We start from the raw sequence: 7,169 nt of genomic DNA, 5'->3' as shown, positions 1-7,169 counted from the left end.
GTGTTTGAAAACCCTAATATGATCCCTAGGATTCTAAAAATACAATACAGCCAAGAGAGTTCTTCTAGTTCACAGCCTTTACATAGATCAGCATCCTGTCCAGATAAGTGGATTTATCTTGAGGAGGAACCCTTTGATGAGTATTTTGAGACTTCTTTATTTGTAACCTTTTCTGAGTCTGCCTTAGCCCGCACAGTTCATGATCCTTTATTCATCGAAAATTTACAACTTGAGATTGTCACTTCACATCTTGACAGACATTTGCAGAATTCCATTCAATCTGAACTTACCTCTATAGGAACATCAAACCTTTCTGTGATTACTTCAACCTCTCCAAGTTCATCTCAACCCCAAGCTACCCTTTCTTCCCCTCCATCTACAACTCACATTCCCCTTGTTATCCCTGCTCAACCATCTATCACATCTACCCCTCCAGCCATGGCAAACAGATACACTCCTCTGCAGTTATCTGCCAATCCAAGGGCTATGCCCCAACATTATCAAAGTAAAATCACTCCTTTTGATGGCACTGGAACCTACACATCTCAAAAACATACCAAGAAAATGACCGACTATTTTGAGATATATGAGGTTGATGCTGATGATGTTAGAATGAGGATATTTGTTCAAAGTTTAACTGGATATGTTAGAACATGGTTTAGAGCCCTTCCTGCAAACAATATTAATGACCTACAAGATATTTATCAGACATTCTTAAATATATGGGAAAAGAAGAAAGACCCTCTCCATATTTTGCTAGAATATGAAAACTTGAAGAGGGGAACACAAGAAATTGTACAAGATTAATATACTAGGTTTAATAATGTTTACAATGCTATCCCCCAAAACCTTAGACCTCCTCCAGATTTGGAATTAATCAAATTCCCTGATGGATTTGATTCAGATATGGCATACCAACTCAGGGAAAGAGCTCCTCGAACCTTGGAAGAAATCCAAAGTATAGCTGTTAGCGTTGAAGCTAACCTAATATCCAAAAGAGCTAGAGCCAGAGTTGAAAGGACGATACCTTTAAAAGAAGAACCTTCACCCTTTGAACAAAAACTTGATGCTATTATCAAAGGTATGGAGAGGTTAGGAGATAGATTAAAAACAATCGATAGGAAATCCCATTGGGATGGACAACCTAGCAATACTGGGAGAAATCCAAATTTAAGGAAGAACCAAAATCAGAATACTGGGAAGACTGGCCCTGATCAAATTCTTAGGCCCCCTTTCCATGAAAATTACGCTGAAGCCTCCACTTCTGATGAACCAACAGAAGACACCCAAATCAATTTGATGGGACTCAACAATGGAGAACATGTTTTCTTGACCCAAGACGATCAATAAGCCTATGTCCTGAAACAATTCCAAACTCAGTAAGGTGAATCATTTGACTTTAAGGAGGGATATGATACAACCATTTATGAAGTCCATAAACAATACAATCTGAGAAGTAGAAGAATAGATGTTCCTGAAACTAATAAACAGAAAGCCACCAAGCAGCCTAACATAGGTAAGACTAATAATATCCCTATACATATTCTTTCCAGAATAGATCCTAACCCATCTAACCCAATTATTGAAGATGTGTCTGATAATCAACCCAATAACATACAACTTTCTACTTATATTCCCTCTAAAGGAAACATGGAAGAACCTCCAGAAGTTGATGTTGAAACAACTTCAGCCCATAACCCAACTCCTGAAAAGGAGAGAAACAAAGAGAACAAAGATGAAAAAGAGAATCTAGCTGTTGGGAATGCAAGAACTTAGTCTGAAAATCCTTTTAATCTGGAAGCTGAAGTAGGAAAATTAAAGATAGTTGTTCCACTGTTTAAACTAGCTAAACATGATGTCTATAGAAGCTAAACATATTATTTGTTTGATCAAATTCATTTACTGTATCAAACAAATAATATGGAAACAAACATTTCAGTAGAAAGTGCAACTCAAATGCTTCACCCAACAAAATTTACCAAACAGGAAATGCAGGAACTTCAAGAGATGGATATTGATGAAATTGTTGAAGGAGAATCTGAAGTAATCAATTTAAAAGACAATCATTTGCCTCAGGGATTAACACCTTTGGAAGATCTTTTTGATTTCAATGATATTCCTAAGAAACCTAAGATGGAACCCTTAAGAGCAGATATTGAGGACTATAATTTGGGAATTGAGGATGATCCTAAAATAGTGAAGTTATCTAAATCTTTGCCCCCTTACCAAAAACTCAAATATTTTGATCCAATGAGAGAGTTCTAGGATATTTTTGCCTAGAGTTATGAAGACTTGAAATCTTATGACACCTCCATAATTCAACATACAATACCTTTGAAGGAAAACCAAAAACCATTCAAGCAAAAGCTTAGAAGAATTAATCCAGTACTTCTGCCCTTAATTGAAAAGGAAATCAAATAAATGTATGAAGCAAGAATAATTGCTCCTATTAGGTTTTCAGAGTGGGTGTCTAATTTAGTACCCACTAGGAAGAAAACTGGAGAAATCAGATTATTTGTCAATTTAAGGAATGTTAATAAAGTTTCTCTGAAGGACAATTACGCCTTACCCAAGATGGATCACATTTTATAGAGGGTGGTATGAGCCTCTAGGATTTCACTCTTGGATGGGTTCTCAGGCTATAACCAAATTTTGGTTCATCCTGATGACCAGGAAAAGACTGCATTTACAACACCATGGGGTACATTCAAATATGTTAAAATGCCATTCGGACTTAAAAATGTAGGGACGACCTTTTAGAGGGCAATGGACATAGAATTTGCAAAGGAAATTCATGATTTTCTAGTTATATATCTAGATGACCTGACTGTTTTTTTTAAATCATATCAGCAACACTAGGATCATTTGAGACAAGTATTCATGAAATGTAGAAAATATGGTATTTCCTTAAATCCTAAGAAGTCATTGTTTGGTCTAGAGGAAAGCAAACTTTTAGGCCTTATCATCTCCAAAGAAGGCATCAGAATTGATCCTTCTAGAATATAAGTTATTCTGCAAATACCCCACCCCAGAAATGTTAAAGAACTTCAAGCTTTCCTAGGAAAGATCAATTTTTTGAGAAGATTCATCTCTAATTTAGCTGAATTAATTAGATTGCTTAATAATATGTTGAAAAAGGATTCTAGTATTAGTTGGACAATTGAAGCCAAGCAAGCTTTTGAGGAAATTAAAATGGCTTTAACTAGGACACCAATCCTTACAAGTCTAAAGTTTGATAGAGATTTCATAATATTTTCCTTTGCATTAGAACACACCATAGTCGTTGTTTTACTACAAAAGGATGATCAAAGATGTGAAAAACCAATAACCTTTTTTAGTAAAGCACTTAGAGATGCACCACTGAAATACAAAATCATGGAAAAACAAGCTTTTTCACTGGTGAATGCTATTAAAGACTTTAGAGTCTACATATTGCATTCCCATGTAATAGCCTATGTGCCAAATGTTGTTGTCAAAGACATCTTAACTCAAGATGGAATTAAGAGCAAACGAGGTAAATGGATTGCTGCTATATTGGAATATGATATTGAAATTAGACCTACAAAGTTTATAAAAGGACAGGGATTGGCTAAACTCATGACTGAAACAAATTTCCAAGCCCTAGTCATTAATGAACTGGATAATGAACAGGAGATGGCGACTCCACAAATCAGCCAGGCCTTCTTAGATTCACCATGGTATGCTGATATAACTTTTGTATTATTAAACTTGCAGGCTGCTCTAGGGTTATCTAGGACAAAGAAGAGGTTTTTAAAGTTGAAAGCTGCAAAATTTTATATTTTAGATAATGCTTTATTTTGGAAAAATCATGAAGGCATTCTATTAAATTGTTTGGTAGAAGAAGAAGCTGACAAGCTCCTCCAAGAATTTCATGCAGGAGACTGTGGTAGAAACCTTTACTAGAAGGCAACTGCAAACAAGATCATGAGGGCTGGATTTTATTGGCCAACCTTGTTCACCGATGTAAAGAAATTTGTCACTGCTTTCCATAAATGCCAAATTTTTCAGGGCAAGAGAAAGCTACTACCTTTACCCCTGAGACCAATCTCCATTGAGAAACCCTTTCAACAATGGGGCTTGGACTTCTTTGGAGAAATCCATCCTCCATCTTCTGGTCAACATAAATGGATTCCACTGCCACAGATTATTTTACTAAATTGGTAGAAGCCATTCCCTCTATACAAGCCAATGATACTGTGATTATAGGATTCTTAAAAACTAATATATTGTCTAGATTTGGCTATCCTGAGAAGATCATAAGTGATAATGTTGTCGCCTTTAAATACAAGAAAATGATGAGTTTTTGTAATAAATACCATATCACTCTAGGCCATTCCACAGCCTATTACCCTCAAGGTAATGGTCTAGCTAAGTCTTCCAATAAAATCCTAATTAATATCATTAAGAAATTATTGGAAGAGAACAAGAAAAACTGGCACAATAAACTTACTAATGCACTGTGGGCAGACAGACTTACTACAAAGAAATCCATTGGGACTAGTCCTTATGAATTAGTATATGGCATGGAGGCTATATTTCCTTCATCCTTAGGAGTTCCAGTATTGAAGCTGCTTCAGGAAGCACAAGTGGAACCCAATGACATTTAAAGGAGAATAAATCAGACCATCCATTTGCAGCAAACCAAGAGGAAGTATATCAGAGATCTCAAGTGGTACAAGAGAAACTTAAGAAAATATTTGATAAAAGAACCAAGGTAGAGGACTTCTACATTGGAGACAAAGTTTTAAGATGGGATTCCAGGAGAGAAGACAAGGGAAAACATGGGAAGTTTGACTTCCTATGGAAAGGACCTTTTGTTATCCATGCTTTACAAGGGAACAATACCTACTATCTCAAAAACTTGGATGACACAGAAATAGAAGAATGACCAGTTAATAGTCGGATGCTAAAGCATTACTATGATCCTACTTTTTAATGTATTCTAATTTTAACATGTAAATACTATATCCTTGGTAATGTCACAGTTTGGATTGGATAGTAACTTGCTGGAGTTGAAGCTCGGAGAGAAGGCCCTAAGCTTTAGAAGGATTACTGTCATACATACAATAAAGCAACCAGCAGAAGGAAATTTCAGAGCACAGTCAAAGTCATTCAGAAGGCCATCTGACCTACTGTTCTTGACTTTCCACTAGGAAAAGTCATCCCCAAGTGGAGCCAGTGTTATGCTCCTATACCAATAGGTGTCATATTTCATGATTGACTTGATGAGCTCTGTAATATGTTCATACCTTTTCTTGTTGCAAAGGTTTTCCATATTGTCAAAAAATCAAAAAAATAAAAAAAAAAGTAAAGAGGGTATACCCTAAAAGAAAAATCAAAGGGTAAAAAGAATAAAATGGTCAAAAAAATGAGAAAAAATAAACCCCAAACAAAAATTGACCAGGAAAGTGTGCAAGTCTAAATGCCACTACTATTTCATTTTCTGTAATAAGTAATTGTGTGCAACTTGTTAATCTTATGCCACAATTGATGAACAGCCAAACAGTTTAAGCTTAACTAGTTCATATTTGAATTTCATGTTTTAGAGATAGAAAATAAAATCTGACCAAACTATTTAATATTGGTAGATAAGTAGGCAAGTAGAGTGAAGAAAAGGAGCTCAATAGTGTAATCTGAGCCCTTGGATGTAACAAGGTTAGATTTAGATATACTTCCATATGTAAAAGAAAAAGTGTGATAAGGGTTTGCCAGTTCAAATGCACCCTAATAAAGAAGAAAAAACGTCAGGCTAAAGTAGGTAGGGTAGGTAGATGATGTTGTAGAATGATACTTGTGATGAAAAATGCTTCTAAATGTGTTGATCTTTACTTTCCTCACCAGTGCAAAGCATACATTACACTTGATGAAATTCAAGCAAGGCAAGAATAAATAACTAACTTCCATTCACATTTTCCCCTAAAGATTTCACTAATTCCCCCTAAAAGTATTAAGGGCTTTGAAAATCAAAGGGGCTCAGAGCATTCCTTTAACTTCTGGAGGGACTGGACCCTCAGCCCAATGATCTAAAAGCCTAAGTACTTAAAATAATCCATCCATCATTCATTTCATTTCATAAAATTTGGCCTAAGTAAAAAACCTATTTTACTTAGGAAATGCATAATATCGCTTGAAAAACCCCTTTTCCCACTTTAGCCTAAGTTTTGAATGTAAATGTCTAACATTTTAACTTGGCGCTTATTATCACTTTGTTTCATATTAAGTTTAACAATTATTATATAACTCCCGAATAAATAAAACCCTTCTCATATTAGTTAATTATACATAAAACCCCAAATTTTAATATAATCCCGCCCCGGTTGAATACAACCATAACCGATGTTTAAAAGGGGATTAATGAATTAACTCGTAATTCATTAAAAACTCTAACTTCCTGCTGCGCAAAAGGATTAATTAACCATTCCGGTTAATTAATAACCTACCCATAAACCAATTAAAATGCGCCTGATACGATTAAATCTGTGTTAATTATATTGGGCATAGCTGCATAACTCCCCGCTATCTCCAAATCCCATCAGCCATCTGACCGTTGCATTCCCATCTGACGGTGGACGACGATATTGCGACCACCCTTCCCACTTGTTTTAACCCGTGATCACTCGGTGGTTTTCTGCCATACCCCCGCCACGTGTCGCCCACTCCATATGCTCGCTCGTCCTCAATTCAAAACCGCCTAGCCCCAAAATTGATGCGATGCTTACCACTTACCACCCTTCCGCATAATGAAAACATGTCCCATCATGCTAACATCATTCACCTATGAAATGCCAAAAAGCCCCGCCAAATTGAATTTCGTTAAATAAACGATAAAAACATCATTTTCACCATTATCCACTGCAAACTATTCTCCATGCAAACTAACGCTCAGTCAACTGTCCGAGCATTCAGCCCACCACCCAGCCAAGGAACTCTAGCATCGTGCTCTACAGTCTACCAACCAACCTGCAATTACACAATTTTCCTCCTTAATCCAGGTATTTATCCGTTTTACCCTATAAACTTGCAATTTCAGTTTCCACCGAGAATTCTACAAGCGAAAGCCAAAATTCAAGTTAAGGATAGTCTATAATTACCATAAAAGACTCCAAAACTGTTGTTTAGTCCATTTTTTTCCACAGAAATCTCCAATT

Source organism: Pinus tabuliformis, chromosome J, assembly GCF_031772625.1.
Source record: "Pinus tabuliformis cultivar Carrire ecotype Pingquan chromosome J, CPIR1, whole genome shotgun sequence".
Classification (NCBI taxonomy): Eukaryota; Viridiplantae; Streptophyta; class Pinopsida; order Pinales; family Pinaceae; genus Pinus; species Pinus tabuliformis.
This window is presented reverse-complemented; position numbering follows the sequence as displayed.